This window comes from Acromyrmex echinatior, chromosome 19 (genome assembly GCF_024713525.1).
Source record: "Acromyrmex echinatior isolate Ae372 chromosome 19, ASM2471352v2, whole genome shotgun sequence".
Lineage (NCBI taxonomy): Eukaryota > Metazoa > Arthropoda > Insecta > Hymenoptera > Formicidae > Acromyrmex > Acromyrmex echinatior.
This window is the reverse complement of record NC_141870.1, coordinates 1,470,133-1,493,903: the sequence shown is the minus strand read 5'-3', so window position 1 is coordinate 1,493,903 and position 23,771 is coordinate 1,470,133.

The window sequence follows — 23,771 nt, the reverse complement described above, 5'->3', positions numbered from 1 at the left end:
AGTACTTATTATTCTTATAAGTTAGATTAGTTTGTGCTCGTCAATTTAATGTAAATATGTAAATAATATGTAGATAAGAAAAGAATTACAAAGTAAAAATTTTGAGATTCAAAAGTATCTTCTGTTCTTCACGAAGTTAAGAACACGTCGATTCTATAGAAGACTATTATATAGAAGATTATATTTATATTTGAGTGAACAGACGTTTATTATAACCGCATGACAACGTGATACTTTCATATTCGATAGGAATGGTAAATGGATAAGTAGAATGGAAGAAAGATGCGTGACCCGTATCCAGGGCAACCGGACCCTATCTCATCCTTAGCGTTTCTAGATGTCTTCTTAAGTTGCCGGAACAAACTTCGACTCGATAGAACAACGTGTAATGCCCAGAGGGAAGCAGGAGCACTGTCGAAAGGAAAAACAGACGAAGAAGAAATTTACTTACAACACGGAATTACCGTTTCGCCCCGAGTCATCTTCCGTGCCTCATGCAACGAGTAATTTAACTCGCCTCTTTTGCATCGAAAGGCGCCGACGATCCTTTTGTTTCTATTAATTAATACAGAATACGCGCGATTTAATTTCTCGGTAAATTAAATTCCTGTAGCACGTCTCTCGGCGTTAACACCGAAATGAAAAGATTTAATTAAAGGATCGGCTGAAACAAACTGGACGGAAACGTAAATTAAAGTGTCTTTAAAATCTTTTTCTTATGCTTGGCATAAGAAATTGCATTTAAATATATTTAAAGCTTTATACATACGTTTTATACACATTAACAGTCAACAGATATTATTTATCAGCGCCGATACAGATCGATTGCTATCGCTATATTTCTATCGGGATATTTCTTTATGGGCACCCTCGCTCTTCGTTTCCTTTCTGTTGATCGAGTCTAAACGTCGAATCGCGTAATGTTCCCGCAATTTTCCAGAAACTTCAAAGGAGCACCGTAGGATCGTAGCGAAGATCACAATGAATGATCGTTATGCGTATTCAAAATGGTCCTGCCTGGGTAGGGTAGCCATTGCAGGAGCCCTGGCTATTGTTGACCCTTCGCTTTCCTGAAAAACGCAGCCGATTGTGCAAGCCCGGCTCACGTGTAACCGTAAAGCGGATGTTGATGGATCTACCTCTCGCGCCGCAACCCTCCCTCTTACCGATCCCGCGAGAATATTAGATTCAGAAATATTCGGAAAACTACAGACGGTCGCACGCTCATGTTACGATGTTACCATTTTATCAGAATAGATAGATTTGTATAAATCCAACAGACGATACAACGATGATCTTAAAGTTTTAAATTAATCATCATCGATGATCATTGATGATCTTAAATTTTTTAATTCTTTTTCGCTTCTTTTTACATCTTTTAATCTTTTCAATTGTCTTTAATGAAGCGAAATTGTTCTCATGTATTTTGATCGCTTATTTAAACTCTACATTCGCGATGTAATCTGACATTGTCTCCGCCTTTTCTCGATGAAAGCAAGGAAGTAAAAAAGTGAGTTCCGCCCTGATCGTACACGTTATGGCCCATCCTCGTCCCTTATTCTTCTTCGTGGCTTCCACGATCCGCAGAATGTAAGCGTCTACTGTCCGCATCAGAAGCACACACATGACAAAACCGATGACTGATGGCGCGAGGCATCCTATCCCCGGAGCAAACTTTTGTTTATTCGCTTCTCCGTCTCCATCGATCAATGGCTACCGAGGACTTTCCGCGGAAGAAACCGTATAAAAGGAGGTATACTGAAGTCCCTTAATATTGAACAGTCCTCCGTAAATTATTAATCCGCCGGTTACTAATAAACGTATCACTGTTTGCAGCGACAATCAACATTTAATTGTATTTATTATAAATACATTTTTGTTAATAACATTTTATTTTTTTTTTTTAAATTAAAATCAGACATAACTACACTCGATATAAAATAATTCGTACACCTTAAAAAATATCATCAAAAAGAAACATTTTAGCTCTGTATAGAAAATCTTACTGCATACATTGCGAGAACATTCTGTATAAGAACATTTGTCATAGTACTGAGGTGAAGGCGATTCGAAGGCAAGAATGAGACTTTATCGCGAGTCATCGTGATCGCCATTTCCATCTTACGAGCAAACAATCGAGCAGAAGAGAGCATTGGTCGATGAGAATAGAGAGTGCATCGTAGCATCTATTCCGCGCGACGATGGTGAACCGGAAGGTCGCCCCTTTGATACGAAGGGCGTCTGAACGTCGGTTCAGCCGTTGCACAGAACGATTTATTGATTAGTACAGCTAGCCAATGGCGCATTGGTCAGTTGCACGAAGGCTCCCCAGATACAACCCCAACGCGCAAAGAGCCGAAAGGGGGGGGGAGGTTGAGTCAGGGAGAGGGTTGCAAACCCCATGGTATCGGCCAACGGTCCGGGGAGAGATGTAGCTTATCTCATTCTCGGAAATTATGGTGGAACGATGAAGGGTGCCGCGAACGGCCACGTTCTGCCTTTGGCAGCCATTGCTTTTATCCGTGAGAGGCTAATATTCCTTTTGATCATACGGAACTGAATCAGAAGTTCTGTAAATTAGAAAAATTCCAAGTTTATTTAGTTTACCGAAATTTCATTGTCACGCTCTCATTTATTTAGTAATATTTAAAAACCTACGTATATATATATTGAGAACTTCTCTTATAAAAACAAAAGAAATCAAAGAGCCAACTGTAGGAAAGAAATCAGCTTAAACATAATTTTTTCAGATATAGAAAAACTAAAGAACATTTCATCATTAGAATTAATTAAATATTTTTTCGACGAAGACGATTGACGAAAACACATAAGACACTTTCCTTATCTATTTCAGCGATAATTTATTTCAAGCTTTTTTAGTTGTCGAATTACAAGGCACGAGGCGACGCGGCAGCGGCAGCGGCAGCGCCCAGCAATTTTGAACGTAAAAGATTAAGCAGTCAAAGGCTTTTAAGCGCACACGAGGAACCGTTATCAATTATTCAAGATCAAGCTACCAATCTTGGATCCCTCTTTCGCCGCCACGCCCCGTTTGCGACTTTCTTTCTAAAATCCTCTTCCGTAGACTCCTCTGATTCATCTCCCGTAGTTACTTACGCCTTAACTCAAGAGCCGCGACATAATTAGGCCCACGGCATCAAGTATTTATTCTTTCATTAGCCTCCTCTCTTGTAGGAAGCTACGAGAGGGTCGGAGATGAGACCATGTCATCCGAGCGTAACTTGATCAACTTCAAACTTTGCTCGTTCTCTCTCTTTCTTTCTCTATTTTTCTTTCTTTCTCTTGCTATCAACTGCCGCGATACAATTAGTATTGCAAATTGCATTTTGTGCCTTGTAAACTTATTTTCATTTATTAAAGATATCATTGATATTAAATCGGCATATAACGTTTTGAGCAATTAAAATTTCCTAATTATAGAATAATAATATGATGTTTATTTTTTATTAAATTTTTGCGAGTATAATTACCTCTAAATAACTCTTCTGTCCAAGATAATATTTCCACAACTACTTCCATTGATTAATTGTCTCCGTCCTCCATTACGGGGTGTGGTTTCACAGCGCACTGAGAAGGGTTACATTGCTCTGCATCCTGATTGGAGGATGGAAACTTTCAGGGAGACTTTACCTGCAAAAGTATTAGGAGAAGCAAATGTAAGGAGGGTTATATATTGCATTGCATCCTGAGGATAGAAACTTTGAGGGATACTTCATTTGCAAAAGAGTGAGGTAAACAATCGATATGAGAGATGAACAATGTAAAAAAATGTATCAAAATGAAATATTTACTATTTTCTGATTTTCCAACACGTGTCCACGACACCTTTAGTGAGGCAAGAAAAGATCAGAGAAGAAAAAAATTAATCCGAAACAGCACGCGTCCACTGCGAGCGAAGCAAGATGCTCGTCGAAGCGTGGTCCAGACTGCATCTGCCGCCAACATCCCTCTGCCCTTTTAACAACAAAAAAACGAAATCGCGGTTAAGTCGATTTAAATTATTCAACCAAATTTTTTTCACGTCATCTCGCCTCCATCTCGTAGCATTTCAGCACTGCAGCCGTTTTTCGGCATGTGCTGCAAACATTGTTACGGTCATTTTTATCGTCATTCACGAGGCGGATCTTCAAAATGAATTCTTTTTTTGTCATTCAACAGAATATATCTATGGCATGTTCCATAAAATTTCACTTCGGCCGATGATTAAGATTTGATAAGATTTAATTGTGATCGATATAATAATTCTGCAAATAAAGAAATAAAATTGCGCTATATAATTAATATACAACAATATTAATATTTATCATGTTTGAGATAGAGTAAACTTATTCATCTTTTATAATAATGCATGGATGATAGTATAGTGTTAGAAGATATATTTATATCAGGGCAGACTTCTTGTAAAACTTTCGCCGGATTCAAAGGAAATGTCAGTACGCGCATAAATCAAATTAACTATGTAAAAGTCCACATTTGAGTTCATTCGGTGACAGTTATTAAAAAGAATGAACCCCTTGAACAGATGCTTCCTTCTACCGTGGAAATCATGCCGCGACCGTTTTGATTTATATATCGGCCGCATGGGTGGGCCCTCGAAGTTTTCGGTAGCGGAAAGGAAAACTCTTTAATAGTTTCACGCGTGCGTTGGTCCCATTATCAGGACACGGTTAGATCTCAAAGAGCCGCTTTGGATCTCCAAAAAGCGGAATATGCTCCCGAATGAAAAATGATTTCACGTTTACTCAGAAGAATTGCTTTTAACGATAATTAATTAATCTCGTATATTACTTGCGATTATCCCGATACAATTAAAGTACAGTGACATTCGATTTAGGATTTTCGCATCGCATATTAAAGACTGAAATAAGTTACTTCTACTTAAATAGAATCCATTCATCTCTTCATTACTCGAATGAGATGTCAACGACACTTTGAATTTATAAATTAACTAAGTGTATGAATGCTATTTACATACATTATTATATTTAGCGTGAATTGTTTTAATAAAAAAAATTGCATTGATCTTTATCTATTAAAAGATGAGTAGAATATTATCAATATATGTATATATTTATAAATTATCAAAAAGAAAAGAACAATAAAAATTGAAATATAAGTAATATTGGAGTGTCAGAAACATCTCACACGAATAATTATGTTTAAAAAAATCATGCGATGTGGGAGAGGATCATTAAGGATATAAAAAGTATACATGGATCTAGTAATTGTTTTTATAGTAATATTTTATTCACACGCGATTTCGTTCGTGTATAAATAAATTGTCGAAAGAGAAATAATTTGTATATCGAGGCCAACGAACGAGAGTGGCTTTATATGTCGTTACGGTTGCGCATCCAGTGCGGAGTCAGTTGCTCGTGATAAACTACCAGCACGAGGATCGAAGCTATAACGCTCTCGTAAACATCTTCCCACCCCTAGCGTCTTCTCCGACGATGATATCGTCTCTTCCTTTTCACGGCACTTACACTGCGACATGGCAGACAGCAACAGGCGGCACATGTCTCTTTTATCCTCTTTCACCTCCGATCGTGATACTCGCTTTTACAGTTCCCCACTCGATTGCAAAGCATCGTGAAATGGCGCGTGCGGACACGTTGTTACGTCCGTAATTCACGATCCTGTGTGATCTCATTATTCTCAGACGCGTGATGAGTAATATTTTGTCTCCATAGTACGTCTTAATGCGATAATGTGCAAGCTACAACACAGTCGCCTTTGCAATAAGAAGAAAATTCACAATGCGCGAGCTCCTTCGTAATTAATTCTGTAATTACGAAGAAGTCTCGAAATCACTTTGACTTGACTATTCAATATAAATGGTAACTTGAAGAATTAAATGTAAAATTTCACTTGAACTCAACCTATTTGTAATGATCTCCAATGCAAAACAAACCATGAAATTTAATTAATTAAATGTTCCACGTGTATATCTATGCCAAATTAATTACTGAAGCACGTGGATTTATTATCTCGCTCCGAAAACAGCTGCGGCTCGTGATCGCGTCCAAGTAAATTGAGGACTCGCGTAATTATACGCTTCATCGAAGGGAAGATGATGAGAGACCGCATCGCGAGATATCCTCGAGCGATGATAGCAGCCCAGACTGCAAGAACTCAATCGCTTTTATAAGTATTACGTGTGCATCGGGAAACGTATCACTCTTTTAGCATTTTGATAAACGGAGTATATTTCAGGTTCAAATAAAAATTGCAAATTATTACAGCTTTACCCACATAGTATAAAGCACCTCCACAACACGTAAACATTCTGTCTCTAAACAAAAAATAAGTTACAAAGGGAGGGTTCAAATTCCGGCTGAGGTGATATTTTTCGTAATATATAAATTCACAAGGTTTTAAAGATATTGATTAACATTAATAATATTAAATTGCTTATCAGTTTAATTTGTGATATTACATACTTCAGCTTTAGTTTGAAACCGATAAATAATTGATCCATAGTTTGCTTGAACTGAGAACTAAAATTCACACAAAAAATATTAATAGACTGTAATTAACCTTATGTGGCCTTCTGTGTTTATTTGTGTTAAAAAATGCAGTTTTTTTAAAAATAATATTTGTTTTTATAATAATTTTAATATTCTGTTAGTCCTTCTTTAACTTTTATTATCGCTTTTTCCAAAAAAAAAGAACGCAATACATTGAGGGTTCTTTATGATCAAGACTGTACATCAATACTTCGTAATAACGAAACAAGTCTCACTGCCTCGACGATTTAGCGTTGCGAAATATCATGTCGTATAAAAATATAAATCGGCATATGAGTACCCTCTTTTTCCATCCGTACCCGTCGCGTTCGAATCCCCTGCTCGTATTATGCGCAAAACTTCATTGTTGCCTCGTTCAATGGCGAGCAGGGGAAATTTTGGGTATTCTCGTTTTACATAAACTCCAACATAGTCATCGGGCAGGTTAGATTCCAGCGAAATCCAATTTTACTAAAAAATATAAAAATCGAGCAACTGATTAAAATAATCGTAACGATAAAATAATTTATAAAGATTGCAGGCGTTATTGAACGCCATTTACTATTATTTAGAGCGAGTGCTAAGTGTGTTATATCCTAATTTATTGCATTTTGTTGTAAAAATTACATGTGACGGAAGCAAATTTCAAGCAGGTACATTAAACATATTTAATATTGTGTAATGAAAATGAAGTTACATAAATTTAACATTTACTTACATTAAATTTTATGAAAAGTACACTAAATTTCATGTACATGTACGCAAATATACTTTTCAGTTGCAGATACATTAAATTTAATTTAGTGTCATAAAATTGAATTTAATTTATAGTATGTAACTTAAAAGTACATTAAATTTCATGACATTTTTAATAGTATAAAAAAAATATAAAAATAAATATTATTTTTCAGTAAAATTGCTTTTTGATTACATTTTTGTTAGATATAGAACGTCAATTTTTTGGAGTGCTTTAAACTTATAGGCCAAGACTATAATGCATGCAGATACAACTGCAGGAGCCATCGCTACCATGAAATATATTTTGGCGATTATTAATTAAAGTTAGAACAAAAATAAATGTAGCAAACCGTCATATTCGCTTATATCGAAAGATAAGATCTTCCCAATTTCGTTACTATTCTGTTTGTCTTAACATCTCTACGGCTTTCTATGGCATCATGCCTTTCCGGTATTTCTCCTCTCGTTAGGGTCACTCTCGAAGTTTATATATTTCCCGTCTCGAAGGACGTAGGGGCGAGCTCTCGAGAAGGCAAATACGACGGATGATCGAGAGGTCCGTCGACGCGAGGGAAGACAGATGCGATTCGAGAGGAAGAGCCACGCACAACATCCTTCGCCCACGCAACTTCGCCGCTTCCGCCTTTCCGATTTTCTCTCTCTGGTCGCCGCCGTCACTCCCGTTGCTTCTGTGCACAACGTGTCTAATGTGAGAAACCTGTAATGTGTTTACTGATGGGGACGGTAATAAAAATATGACATCGCAAAATATGATGGAATACGGCTGTGATAGCGACCGGGCGAAATTGATTTTTTCTCTCCGCCCAGTTTACTTGACAGAAGTAAATTTCAGGAACTTGATTAAACTCAAGTGAAAACTTGATTGAAGATGAAATAACGTACATGAATGAATTAATAGATTTACGATTTTCTTGTTAAATCGTACGTGTCTTAAAGTTCATGATTTTTGCAACATATTAATTGGCTCATTATGCTTGAAATACGATAATTTGATATTATAAGTTAAATTGATAATCAATTAATTTTTAATATTATTATTTCAACTTTAGTTTATGATTTAACACTGTTTATTAATTTAACTTAAATAATGGACTTCAACAATTGAGAGAACTTAAAAAATATATTAAATTTGACTCGAATTTAGTTTATTAGTGACTAAGATCATAATCATTAACATAGATGTTGTTTACGTTTATTTATTTAATTTAATGTAAATTTATATCGTGTACGTCTCCCGACGAGCGATGGAAAATTTCTCACCCGGTGGAGGTTACCTCAATCACATACTTTATTCACATTCTTTCTCTATCACATCGTTTGAGCTCTTGCTAGTAAGCTTCTTCGCATTCGACAGATTTGTGCTAACGAGAACGTTATAAGGGTGCCGTGAACGAAATCGTTCAAGGAATATCGCAGATCCTTTGAAGTGCTGACAATCTGGTGCAAACTCTCGAAAGGTCGATCGATCTTGGTTCCGGAACATTAAGACGTCCTATAATAATGAATACGCCTTTGACACCCTCGCGCAAGCTGTCGCTCTTTTAGAAAAATTATTTCCTCATTTAACTATGAGCGGCACAAAGTGTCAGAAGTTAAAGGCGTAACTAGCCCTTTCCCGCAGCGCGCCTTTCGATCGTCTCGCGTTTACCACGGCGACGAATGCGCTGATCAAATGTCCAGTGAAAATTGAGAAAAACCAGATTTCGGGGCGAGCGCACGTCCAACCGGAAGAGTGGGACAATGGTGGAACCAGCAGTTGGTCTTTGTTACGTAGAACTGGAATAGAACCAGAGGCGTTAACACGATGCCTGGGCCGAGGGTCATCAGATGTCGCACGACGAGTCGGCTGCTAAACGCTTACCACGCCTCTAAATCCTTCAATTCCCTCTGCCAGTGGCTCTGCAAAACGTCACGAAGAGTAAGCCTCCTTTGACCAGTACGAACCGCCTTAAATCATTACGATTTGCGATAGCAGAGTCAAAGTGGAGATGGGTTGTTTCTCGGAAATGTTGATGACTTCAAGAAATATAAGCATAGAGAATAAGATCCTCAATTGTGAATGTAGAATCTCTTCTCAACTGTAAATATAGAAACCCCTGTCACTTGTTTTGTAAATTTTGATCAATTTTTTTTTCTAGAAAAGCAATGAATGATTTCGTACACAATTAGTGTTGAAAGATACAAAAATATATAGTAACAAATGTGTAAATAGAATGGAAAGCAATAATTTATTTCACTTTTTTATATATAAGTAAGATCTTTAGGACTTTACACAACACACATCTTAATGTGTAATATCTACAGTTGAATATAATCAGGATACATTAACAGAATATAATATATAATATATATGTATATATATAAAAAATTGAAATGAATTTATTTTAATATATTTTATAACAAATCAATTACGAAAAAAAGAGATAGAAAGTTTTCATTTGTTCATCTTGTATACATATAGTGACACATACATATATTGTATACATATATTCCGCATTTTAACTTTGTCAGTTAAATATTTTTTTAAAAAATTCTAAAAAAATCTCAAGAAAAAAGAAAACATTTGTTTTTCAAAAATGATATCATCTTCTTAATCAAGGTAGTTTTTTTTTTTTAAATCTCAAATGATAATAGGAATTAAGCTACAAATGGTTTTAAAGGTTTTATAATTTTTATAACTCTATTTTGTTTTTTTTTTTTAAATTTAGACAAGTATTTCTAGAAAAATCGCATTTGGAAAGTACAAAAATTGAAATTTCGATGAAGATCGAATTAGATCTGATTGAGTGAGTTTACGAGGGTTATCTGATTCTTTTGTTAAATTTTTTCTTTAAAGAACACTTGAGAAGAGTAAAATTTAAATTACAATATTCGTATTCCATATACAAAACCTATTTAAAAAATACTGATAAGTATCATAAAATAACTCCAGAAATTTCAAAATGTTTGCAATAACTTTAAAACAGAGACTTTATTATTGTATGAAAACTGATGAAGAACATTTCAAATATTTACTAAATTAAATTTTTCTGTAAATTGCAAATTTTGAATGTCAAAACCTCCCAAATACAATTTTTCGAGAAATATTTATTTAAATTTAAAAAAAAAGATTATAAAAAAATTTTAAAGAATTTTAAATGATATGTCACTTAATTCCTATCATAATTCTTATCTTTTAAGATTTTAAAAAATTAATTACTCTAATCAAGAGGATAAACCAGCATAATTGAATTTATCACTATAATATTATTCCTCTTAAAAACAAAATTGACGTGTTTCAGCGTATTTATTTTGCATCAATCAGTTGGTTACAAAAACCAAAGATAGAAAAATTTCGTTGACATCTTGTATATACAATTCCATATATGAAACATTCCTCTGAAAATTGCATGTCAAGTACCATATGAAAAAGTCTCTTCGGTATTCACGAAGCGAACTTGGAGTACACAAAAATAAAGTATCACAGGTATACGAAATATATATAGCTGATTGAACTCAAATAAAATTAATTGCATTATTTAGAAGAATTGCATTATTTGTGGCGGTCTAATACTCGTGAGGCACTTTTACATAAGTGGTTTAAACTTTTTCCTTTCTACAGCGTTGCTTCACGAAGAAATGTTTTCACCACGTTTATGCGATACATCACAAATAGTTTATTACTAGCTGCTTTTGTCGATTCACGTTTACGAGTTTAAGAGCAAAAATAAATTGTTCACGATATTTTTTATTTTTAAGTGAAATTACAAATATTGACATCTGTCAGGTGCAGCGTCGCATTTCGATCACTCTGTAGCATAGCTTTGCCACCCCTTTCATATTCCCGTCTTTCGACATGTTGTGGGAATCGCTACGTTTACATAATTTTCCCAGGGCTTTGGCGAACATTCGAAAAATCGTAACACTTGCCCAACACTGCCGGCGTCATGGGCGTGCTGGGAAGGGAAAGAACCCTGGAAAACCTTCATCTTCGTCCTTCAAAGGTCGAGCTAGTAAAATCGTTCGTCTTTGTATGGAAATAAGAATGCCCCCTGCACCCGTAATACACACCCACGCGCTCGTATACACGCACTCAATCGCGCACACCACGAAGCGCAATCTAAATTCATGCGTGAAAACTTCAAAAGGCAGTCATGCGAGAGGGAGACGGAAATAGGGTGAATAGGAGAGAATCCGCAGGTACAATTTGAATCGGGTACGTCGAAAATATTTTTTTCGATCGGAAGGAAGGAATGTCATTGACCGGTATTCACATATCGCCGTAAAGTTCAAAGTAGCATTGTCCAAATCTCTTCTGTATAAATCAATAATATTCACAAAGTAAACGTTTTATTTACAAAAATCAAATTTGATTATTACTTAATTAACGTAAGCGTAATTATATAATTGTATATAATATATTATATAATTGTTAGCGCAACGTGAATTTGATGTTTTTAATAATAAAAAATATAATAGTTGGGCAAAACAAAACACAATGTACCGATGGCTAGTTCTGTTAGTTATGGCGTCAATAAAAAAGGAATGAAATGTCCGCAGGGGAAGATCCTCCGAGATCCTAGGGTCCAATCTCATTAACCCTTCACCGAGCGGAATTCAGAAAGGGGTTGGAACGATAACCCTTCCTCGTCACCATAGCAACGGACCCTACTTTTATGTCCTTACAATAGCGTCCAATGGCAATAGCCTTACCTGTTATTCAGAATACTGTTGCAGGATGTATCACGTCGATGATAATTCGATAATTTTTATATCAAATTATACAGACAATTTTATCATTAATTGTTGTAAAAATAATTATGTGATACAAAAGATATGTACAATTAATTGGAAATTGTTTCTGAAATATCACATATATATAAGGCAACAATTAATGATAATTATATGCTTTCAATCAAGCTTGGTTAATAAGGAGCTCATATATGAAAGATGATATCAAATTATGCTGTAGTTAGTGAGAAATAAGACAAAGCTTTGATCTTGAAACGCATATTTCCTTCGTTTCCGTCAACTTTCGATTGACAGCAGTAGGAAATAAAAATATGTTTTACTTTTTAATAAACAATTTGATAATGATGTTGCAATATTTTGTAACTAAACGCTAAGGTTGTACTAAAGTTGGAAAAGTCGATCTTGGCATAACCTTGACATTTAGTTATAAAAATTGTAACGTCATGTTTATCATAAAAAGTAACGGGAAAAGTAATGCTTCCCAACTCCGCTTCTTTTCAATCCTTCACCCATTTTTGCAATTATGAGTCATTCTACCACATCATTAAGAATCTGATAGTTTTGTTTTTTTCGAGCGTATTTCAGAAAAAAAATTATCTTTCTGACGGAAAATAAATCATTCTGGACGATTAGCCTTATTTTGTGGGCGAAAACTCATCATTATTATTTTTCCTGCAGTCTCATATACCATTGGTTGGAATATTTATCATTGGAATTTACCTGCAAAGGTAAAGGTACAACTGACAAATATTTAAAATTTCTTCTTTGATGTTTTTCCTTATAATATTAGGTGTTGGAATTAATTCGTAGCGTTTTACAAGTGATGGGAAGTACTTTCATTAATGTATTTTTTAATGCTCATGTGAAATAAATAACATTCTTTCATTAAAAACGCTACGAATTAATTCCAACACCTAATACTTATATACATCTTTCTTATACATATGAAGAATACGTAGCGCCGTTTTATATAATCTTAAAGATTTCATCACTCGACATTCGTCGAATGTAGGTATTAAAAGCATAATACCACAATGTATCTACGCATATTAAATAAATAACGTATAATCTGATAGAACGAGCTGTTGTAGATGAGCTGTCACAAAAGATTGAGGTTCGAAAGGATTCGGGCTTTGCGAACGATTTTTCGTTTCAGAAATATTTAAGTGGATCCTGATATTTTGAAAGATACCATAGTCGGCGCCAAGAGTGACGGACGGCAGATTGGTGCGGCGATACTTTTACACGAGCAAAAAGTTCATCGTTAATCTTCGAAAATAGTCTACCTTTCGAACGATGGACAAAAATGCAATAGCATAGTCATATAGCAAAAGTTGAGAGGAAAAATTTGCTTTGATAATGTACAGCTGTCACAAAAGTAAGGCACGCAAATCAAGCATTTTATAACAAACGGTTTTTCTCTTTTTGTACTTTCTCCGTAAACTTTTTAATTTCGAAATTATAAAATCTTTTGGAAAAAATGAGATTTTATGCAAGAAATTTGATTATATGTTTTTCAAAACTAATGATTTTTTTTAGATCTTTCTCAAAAGATCTCAAAAAATTGTTTTTTGAAAAACATTTAAAAAGTCTTAGAAAGTCTACTTTAAAGTGCTCAATTCGTTAAATTTTATCTAACCATATTTCATTAAGATGGTTTTCAAAGTAAAACGAAAATATTGAAAAAATATCAATTTTCAATTTTATGTAATTTAGGAAAGTAAAAATATCGTAGAGAGAAATAAAGGTCAAACTTAGTTTAAATCTATGATATATTTCTTTTTTAAAATGTATTTTTAAAAAATGCGAGAAAATCGCAAGAATTTATTAATGTTGATATATATTGTATATTTATATAAATATTTATCAATAAAAAATATTCTTTTACTTTTTATACGCTATATAAATATCACTTAAAATCTCACTTTTATACATTTATTCAGTTTATAATAAAAAATTGTCAATATTCCAATCTAACTCTTCAGGCCCCTTAATTAATTCAGGTCCCTTTTCATTATTATTACAGCTTTTTTATTTATCATTACATTTAGAAAATCTATTTTCGACATATTTGATCTTACAAAACATTCAATGAAACTGACATGACGAAACCGACGAAATATCGCCAAGTAATGCGAATTCATAGTAATCGAGTTTTATTCGCAGTGAAAAGAAAAAGAAAGAATTAACGAGAATATGAAAACAAATTAGGCAAATGCACTCTCCGTAGATTCTATAATTATTGTTTGCTCTTTCATCCTTCAAATCTCTGACATCTTCCCATCGTAGTGAAATCGAATTGACTTTCTACTTAATCTTTTATTCATTTATTTTATTTTTAATTCGAGTAAGAATGCATTTCTGTACACTTTTCCCTAAAAATACTAACAGAAATATTAGAAACAGATTTGTGCTAAACAGGGCTCTCTTTCTACAAACGTTTTTTTTTTTATACTATAGAAGGTAAATTTATCTAAAAACCAGTACAACAAGCTCCTCCTCTCAGATGCTAATTAAAGTTCGAGGGTGCGTTAGACGATACGGCAAGAGAAAAGTAGAAGGAACTCATTGGCATTCGAGACGTAGAGCCGCATAAAAAATAGCTTCTCTCCCGAAACGCAACTTGGATTTCTCGGAAGGTATAGGAAGGAGGGAAGAGAGTGTCACGGGAGGTGGCTCCGGGAGCAACCGTAGGGTGTGTGTGAGAGAGAGAGAGAGAGAGAGAGAGAGAAAGGGAGAAAGTCCGACCACCCTCGGAAGACAGAACCGCCGCCGTCGTCGCCGCCGCACTCGGAGCGCTAGAGGGATGATGAATATAAAGGCAGGGCAAGCAGTTAGGGTAGATTCAACCCTCTCGGCTCGTGAACCTCACGGGCCAAGAAGAAGCTCAGATCAATACTTTTTATGCGAGAAGCCACGGGGACGACGGGGTTGAACGCGGGTAGAAGAAGGGCGAGTCGGTTCGGATGAATACAGGGTTGACACGGCAAGGTGGAGCAGTCTCCCGGTTCGCTCTTCCACCATCACACCCCTTCCTCCACTGCCACCATCTCTGCTCTCTTCTATCTTTCGTCTTCCTCCGTTTCTCTCTGCTCTTTTTCTCTTTCTACGTGCCGCCGTAATCAGGAATATCATTAAACTCTCGGCTTCTTCCTTTGCAACAATCTTCTCCTTTTCTTCCGCGCCTTCCTTCTCGCCATCCTCGACTTTCTCGACCACCCCCCTGACAAGATCCTCGTTACTCCATCGCGCGCATGAGAGGAAGAGTCGAGAACGCGATCTTAACGATTTCTTGAAGAAAGTCCATTGCGTATCCTCGCTCCCGAAATATACTTATATTGTTGATGTAATTTTAGCACAAAATTGCTAATTGCTTAGTAAAGTACCTGTACTAAAAATAATTTGTAATATAATTTGTAATACATTTGTTTTATGCCTGCGATCATACCACGTAAAAAGATACGTATATATATATATATATATATATTATAAATGACTACAACAATAGTTTTCGCGCGATAATAGTTCCTGACACGAAAACAAAAAATAACGGAACCTTTTATTTTAAACAATAATCACGTTTTCTTCGTTCAAAGATATTTCGCCCTTGATTCCACCCCCACAGGGAGATGATGTTTGGCAAACAAGGAATGCGGGTCCAGACCAATTCCATGACCAAAACTAGAGTAATGCCGTAAATTTTCCGAGCGTGATTTAAGAGATCCTGACGGTGTTGGCTGGATACAGATTCCGAGCGTGCAATTCCGTGCAAGGACTTTCTCTTTACCAGCGAATGACAGTACCCTTAACGCGTCCAGGCCGTAAATCTGCAAGTTACGTAAAACTAGAGTAGAATGTTCAACAGTTTTATGCAATATACTGCGATTCGAGGACAGACCCTATGTTTTATGACAGCCTACTAGATAAGTTGCGTCACAGCAATCTTTTTGTTTGTTTTGAAAAATATATATATCTTAAAATGTCAGATGTAAATTCTATTATTTTCATTTGAAAACGCTCTCGTCCTTGTCGAACAGGAAATATAAAATGACTTCATACATTATTGTTAAAATTAACTTCCATGGAAGTCGTATTGAAAACAGATAAGAAAAAAGATTAATTACTAGTATATTAAATTCTATTCTCAGCATTACTCTTCAATATTAATTTTAATTTTTGAAAGGATATAGTTGTTTTTAAATATTTACTTAAAAAATGAGAATATTTGGTTGATTCGGTAAGTGCTTTGAAAGTCGATATGTGTTTCATAATCGCTCTCTCATAAAAAAAACAGTCACGACGATTGAGTCTGTTGGATGTGTACGCGGACTGCTAAAAAGAAATGAAAGCCGCTTCGTAACTCCGCGGATGCCGTAATCCACTCGTACGTAGCGAAACTCGAGAGGGTGTTTCGTCCTCGTTCCTTCGTCATGTGCGACGGTTACTTGGTGGTGCTCGAGCGGAAAGAGATATACACGAAACACGTATACAGGAAAGAAATCCGTCGCTCGCCACCCTCGCGCACGTCCGAGGGAGCGTGTTTACACGCACACGCACGTAGGTGCCCCGGAGATTCTGCAATATGTTATTGTTCGGCTTGAGCGAGTATCTTAGAGGCCGCTTCTACCCCTCAGCCATTGTCGTGGTCCTTACAGATATTGACAACCCGCAGGAGAAATTGGCGGGATATCTAGAATCTTGGATCTTTCCGGGATACGCATCTGCTCTCGAGAGTTGGCCCCACTCCTCAACGAGTCGGATTAAATTCGTTTCTCGTTTCCTCGAGTTTTGTGATTTCATGCAGGATCGAGCACCATGACTTTCGCGCCGTGCGGAAAACTTCACTGTACGAAACAAACAGAATCGTTTGTTTCGTGCAGTGTTTTTTCCGTGTGTCAATAAGCCAAAAATATGTCTTAGATTCTAGAAAATTTAACGTATTCAAATAAGTTTTTATGATATTTAGAGAGATATTAATTTCTGAAGATTGCCGAATATATATAAACGGATAAAATAGATGCAACTTTAAAATATCATTCACAATTCTTTATGAAATATCTTAAAGAACTCTTAAAGAGATATCTCAAAGTTGTTTTGTGCGTCGATTGTAGACATTTACTCATTAGATAAGAAAAATTGCGAAGGACTTTTCGACTCAATTGGCTCTACTTGCCTTCAAGCTGTGTATTAATAAGTTTTTTAGGACACTCTGTATATAAGATTATATGTATAATCTTATTTGAATACATTAAATTTTCTAGTGTGAATTTATATATATTTTTATACATCCACATCAAAATATTATTTAAACATTAATATGATTCAATCACTGCTTTTAACATGTTTCCTTACTTACATTAATTGTTGCAACAAAATGTTATGAAAGATTCTGTGGTCGAATCGATTAAAACACCTGTCACAGAATGTAGGGAGGATTTGAATTTTGGTTGAGGTGATATTCTTTGCAAAAATAATAAGAACTTTTTAAGTGTCTATTACCATTAAATTATTTACAGCCTTTAGAATGTTCATTAGTATCAATATCATTAAATTTAATTTGTGACATTATTACTCCAATTCGGTTTAGGATTGCGTTTAAAAACTGAAAATGATTTCGGCGCGCAATAGTAGAACTAGATATATATGTATATATTTTTTATATATGTATATAAATTCACACCGAAATATTATTTAAGCATTAAGATCAGTTCAAATTGATTAAGTCTTTTCGTTAGTTCTCTTTCGTTACTTATTGTATATTCAAATAAGATTAGTTTTCAAGCATGATAAAATAAAAAACGATAATAGAATGGTCTGTGTCTCAAGTTGAATAAGAGCGTAGAAATCTTGTAAGGGAATGGTTCTGTGCGAAACGGATAGAATAGGTATATTATTTTTGCTTGAGTTGCTCTCCTTCCCAATAAATGGTTTTTAAGAGATGTAGCAATCCAGAAAAAGGTTTCACGAAATAGAGGTATCAAAAAAAGTGAATGTTATACAATTCGATACTGTGTAAGTATTCCTTAAGAAATATATACAATAAATTATATAATTGTATCATGTAGATATTATATAATAAAATTGCCAAATTTTTATTTTACTAGATTTAGATGTTTTTATTTTGATGTAGTTTTAGTTTCTAAAATATTATAACTATAACTCTCTGAAAGTTTATCGACATAAGAATCCTGATAAGCTTAGTAACTTCTCGAGATTTGCGTTGTGACTTTTACGTCACAGTCCGTTTGATCTTATCTTTGTGTTTTTATGTACATTGCCTGTCGCCACGACATCACTTGATTTAAAATATGATAAATTCTTAAAAATGTTATGAGATATGACAATTTTTTTCATTAGCGAGACGATGGTCAAATCAATTCGAAAAACTTGATTTTCCTAAAAAGATTTGTGTTATTAATCAAACAAAATGAATATTTATTCGAAATTAAAATCAATTATAATTATGATATGTTATAATTTCTCAGTTTTTCTAAAAAAATTTTAAACTTTTAAAAATCATGTTACGCGATTACGATTATATCATGTGTCTCATTCTTCTTTTCTGACGGCGAAGTCAAGCAATCCTTCATCGCGGCTCAACGAATCGACCGATCTGAGCTGAAGAGAAGTCTCAGCAAACCTTCTCGAGGAAAAAGAAAACGCAATGAATCGAGCACACGTGAATTCTGCCACGCGCCACAATACCGCGTTTCTCGCGCCGCGAAGAATCTCAAGGCGCGCACTTTTATTTATTCCGTCCCGTCACGCATGTCGTTCACTCGAATCTGCACGCACCCACACGGCTAACATGGCTTCCGGAGCCAGCTGCATCGCGTATTGTCGAATTCTTCAAAATCTTTATGCGTCACGATTTCCCCTCTTTGAGAGATATCGTCACACTTGAGGAAGGTATGCTCTCCTCAATGACGAATCGGTGAATTCATAGCAGATGAACAAATAATCTATCGCTGATCGAAAAGTATACAAAATAAATAGATAAATGTAAATTAAAATAATTTGGTAAAGGAGTAAAGGTAGATATAACTTTGTCTATTTTTTTTTAATCTTTACCTTTATTAGAGAAAGTGTCAAGTGTTTATCATAAGCATAGATCTTATATACCTGGATACGCTTCGTGACTAAAATCAGGAGATCGAATTGAAGGCAAGAGAATGTAATGGGAGTTTTTTAACAAGCGACATCGTGTAATATAGTGATCATTTCATCTTTGTTTAATATTGAATATTGAACAACAAGGATGTAATGTTACACTGTGTCATCTGTGTCTTTTGTTAGGAAGCTCCCAATATTTTCTATTCCTTCAATGAGAATCAAATTACTGTGCAAGCACAGACACAATGTCTGATGAATAATAATAAAATCATATAAATAATCAATTGATAAAAAAAACATATAAAAAAAGCATATGCAAAAAGACATAAAAAATATATGCAATGTTTTTATATTATATTAAATTAAATTTTATTAAAATTGTACTAAAACTTCACTGTAAATTAAGTGTTCCAAAACGTGAAAATGGAATAATTTTAACAAAACTTTTCGATCAAGAAAATCATGATTATTCATTAAGTACTTACAAATAAAAGGAAATATTGCCATTTTTTTCTCCAATATATACATAGCTCCGGGAGGCTCCTCACTCATGAAATCAGTCAAGCACCATTATTAAAATCAATTCGAAATCAAGTTAAATCAGAACTTAGTTGAAGTAATTTCAAATCTTTAAGAAATCAAATTGAAATCACGTAGTTAAATATGAAATCACTTGAAATCATTCAAAAACATAAAATAAACTGTACAAAATTGTTTAAAATCATGTCAAATTTCTAAAAAAATCACTTTGAAATCATGTTGAAATCGCATGAAATCACAAGAAATTGAAAATCAAGCACACTTTATTTGTGAGTAGCCCCTTGCAATTTATTATAACCTACAAGTTAAAATGACTGCATGATATATTTAAAACTGTTGGTCATTTATCATTTGTCATTTTAGTTTGCGTGTCATATACCTTGTACTGGATGTTACGTTAACATATTGAGTTGACATTCAGTATGTCAGGTTACTTTATACTTTTCTAGGCATTACATTTATAAAATTGATCGATTTATTATGTTTATAAAATATAATAATTGTACACAGAGTACAATGAAAGCTATAATGCATTTACTATATATATGTCTTTATCTACAAGGAAATAAAAGGCATCCAAGTATATAAGATCTATGATTACAAAAATATTAGTCCTGTACGATCATATATAAAATAAATATAGCTTATGGTATGACTTAGGATAGATGAACGCCCTTATTGGTGAAATTGATCGATCTGCTACTATCTTATAACTACGAAACTAATTTTTTATTCCGATTCTACGAGACCCTTTACAGCAATAGTTTTTAAACAGAACTGCCCATGAGGGAGAAGCAAGGATCAATTATATTCCGCATTGCGGGATGCCGCGGGCGCCATATGTCGGCCGCGAGGCTACGTTAAGGTCGGCCCCCGTTAAGCTTCGCGAATGACTCCACAGTTTTCCGCCGACTCGCGAAACCGCCTCATAATAACGCCTTGAGACATGGCCGCCAAAGTAACATCCATCATTTCCGTCGAGAGTTATTAGGCCAGCGTCCAGCGGGGGTGAGTGAGCGCCATGTAAAGACTGTGGTGTGGAAAGGGCGGTGGCTCTCTCCTTCTCTCTCTCTCTCTCTCTCTCTCTCTCTCTCTCTCTCTCTCTCTCTCTCTCTCTCTCTGTCATTCATTCTTCTTTCGGTCTCTCCCTTCGGTTGTTCTCCCTCGACGGTTAACGATGCGTTTTATGCCGGCGTTAAAGCACTCGTCGCAAAAACCGCCGTTACCTTCGTTTCATCGAACGCCGCCACTATAGTGCACGGGAGGAGTGAACGAGAACAAGCCGTAATGATCTTAGAAATGATTTACAGTTCTCTCATCGCGCCTCCGCCCTCGCCTACCTTTCCTTCTTTTTTTTTCACGCGCCGGCATTTCGGCTAGTCACGTGGCGATCTTTTTCGCTATTGTCTCTATCTCTTTGCCGACTGCCGAGGATAAAGCGAAGACGAGTGGAATTGATTTGAGGAGGAAAAGTAAAAGCGGGCTTCATTTGCCAAAGTGGAAACCATCTCGGTGGTCTATATCCAATGATTATTCTGTCTTGAATCTTTTATTCTCTATTTCATTATATTGTAGCCTGTGTGCTACTGAACTTCAGCTAATAGTATATCCCGCGTCTTTATAAAATCGCCGCGTTTCATTCGCCGGATAAAGGAAAAAACGACACGCAGAGAAACGCAGTCACGCTTTTTACGATGTAAACTTAATTCGCTGTCGAACTTTTTGGCGAAGCGTCGACTTCCCTGAGGATCGGGGGCGGGCAGGTGAGTTATCCGACGATCGCGGATCCTTCGAAGCGTGTATAAAAGGATACGCCGGCTGCTGTTGCGTGGAGCTACGTTCAGAGAGGGTACAAAAGTTCCAATATATCAAGTGCAATTCTTTCATTCCCGCGAGAAGGAACGAGGAGGACCCCGAGGCTACGCCGGATGAGCGTGCCTCGAGGGGGTGGCGCGCAACAATGACAACCCCTCCTGATGCACATCAATATCCTCGCATCGGATGCCACATATTTTCGCTCGATACAAATGACATCTTCTCGAAAACCAATACCTGCATCGTACCTCCGCTACGATCCTTCGCTCCATTCGTGACCTGATGGTCTCCAATGGAGCCCCGAGGACTTTTTTTGTTAAAGGTTGACCCGAAATAATACCCTTTCCTTAACAGGATCACCATTTTTTTTATTTCTACCGAGAAACATTAACGCGAAAATTCTTTTTTATTAATGTATCAGATATTAGTATAAATGTATTAATTAAATTAAAATAAATATAGCTTTGTGACTCTAACAATAAATCAAATATAAGTAAATTGTCTATAATGATTTTGATGATGCTAATCATTTGTGAGACATTATAGCTTCCACACTGATGAGGATTTAAATCCAGAATATTTAATGTATGATATGCTGTAAATATAAAAAGTAGGAAGTGTTCAAATTAATACTCGCGCACGCGTGTGGCGTTCTGTACTTAGGCATATAGACGTGTATCCAATTAGATAGATGACATGACAGTCAAAGTGTTAATTAAATATTTCTGCTAAAAGTATCGCTTATTCCATATACGAAGATTTAAATGGCATTATACACTAAAGAGTTATACGCAACGTCACTTTTATCGTTCCGCTCTCATTTGGAAAAATCTCATACACAGTTTTGGATTTCCGAGCATTCCAAGACGGTCATAAAAGTGTTACGAGTGCGGCTGTCAGCGGCGCTATAATTGAAGATTAATCGTTGGCGTGGGTGTCAAAGCTCATCGCTAAAGTAAAAAAAATGCATTGAATGGAAAAGGAACATTGTTGGTAGGATGGGCAGGTCGCCGAGTCTCAGCACCGTTTTCGCTTTTGTGCCAGGACTATTACTCACAGATTAGAGTGAGAATTTGCGAGGCGAAGGCAAAAGGGGACAATCTCGCTCACTTGATCTTTACATTTACGACAGGAGCCACCAGCCATTCAACCGCTCGGTGAAATATCATCGCCTTAGCGCGAAAAATCATAAGACGAGTCTCTTGGCGAAGGAGCTTGATTGTGCATTTCCGTAGGACAGGCTACGGCTCCTGTGAAAAGACTGTCTGAAAATTGATATCCGTAAGGTGATAAGTTACTTAGCTTCATGAACGTCATGATAAACATGTAACCCACTTGACTGCATCTAAAAAAAGTTAACCTTTTGCAACGGATGTAACTAAGTAGTGCAAAAAATCCGTATAAACTATTGGAAGAAGTTTATTAAAATAACCTTAATCTTTGATCTGCTTAGAATTAAAGATTTACTTATACTTTGTCTCGATACTTCTCGATAGTTAAGATTTTTAGCTATTTACTGCCGAAAACAAAATTTGTGAAAAAGTTGAGCCGTGTTTAAGAAATCTTACAAATAGATAGATGGATGGTGGCCGGACTAATGCTATAAAATTATAAAGAAAGTTTGCTACTCTGCTCTACTTAGGCCCAATTCCACAATAATTAATTCTTAACCGAGGTTTAACTTATCCCTCATCTCTCTCTTTCCAATTCTAGAAACACCTTAAAACCTTAAAAGGACTTACTACGAAAAATAATATTTTTCGCAGTAAGTTCTTTACAGATTTTAAGGTGTTTCTTATTAAATTTGAGAAAATTATTAATATTTCAGATTGTTTGTGTTGAAAATCCGAAAGTAATCGGCACATAGTCATATCTCTGAGATAAAATTCATTTAAAGAATACATATATCTATATCATTGCAAATTACTACAAATTATTATATAACGTACATCTAAATGTACTAACGCGGACGCAAATTTAAATATTCTTAAATAATAATTTTAAAGCAGCGTAAATGAACGCAAAAACAAAGGATTGTATATTCATCAAACAAGATATCGATATTTTCGATACTCGTAGCGCAACTAGAAGATTGGGCAAGCTGGGCGTAACTCTTCGTAGCCACCGGATGTTCGCGTGAAAACTGACACAGATCTAATTTCTTTAACGACAGTTTGAGCAAGACAAAAAAGTAGAGAGAAAAGGAGGAAAAGAAGGAAAGTTCAAGCAATACTCACAGCGCCAAAGGACTCGGTCGTATTGCTCTAAAAACCGAAAAAACTA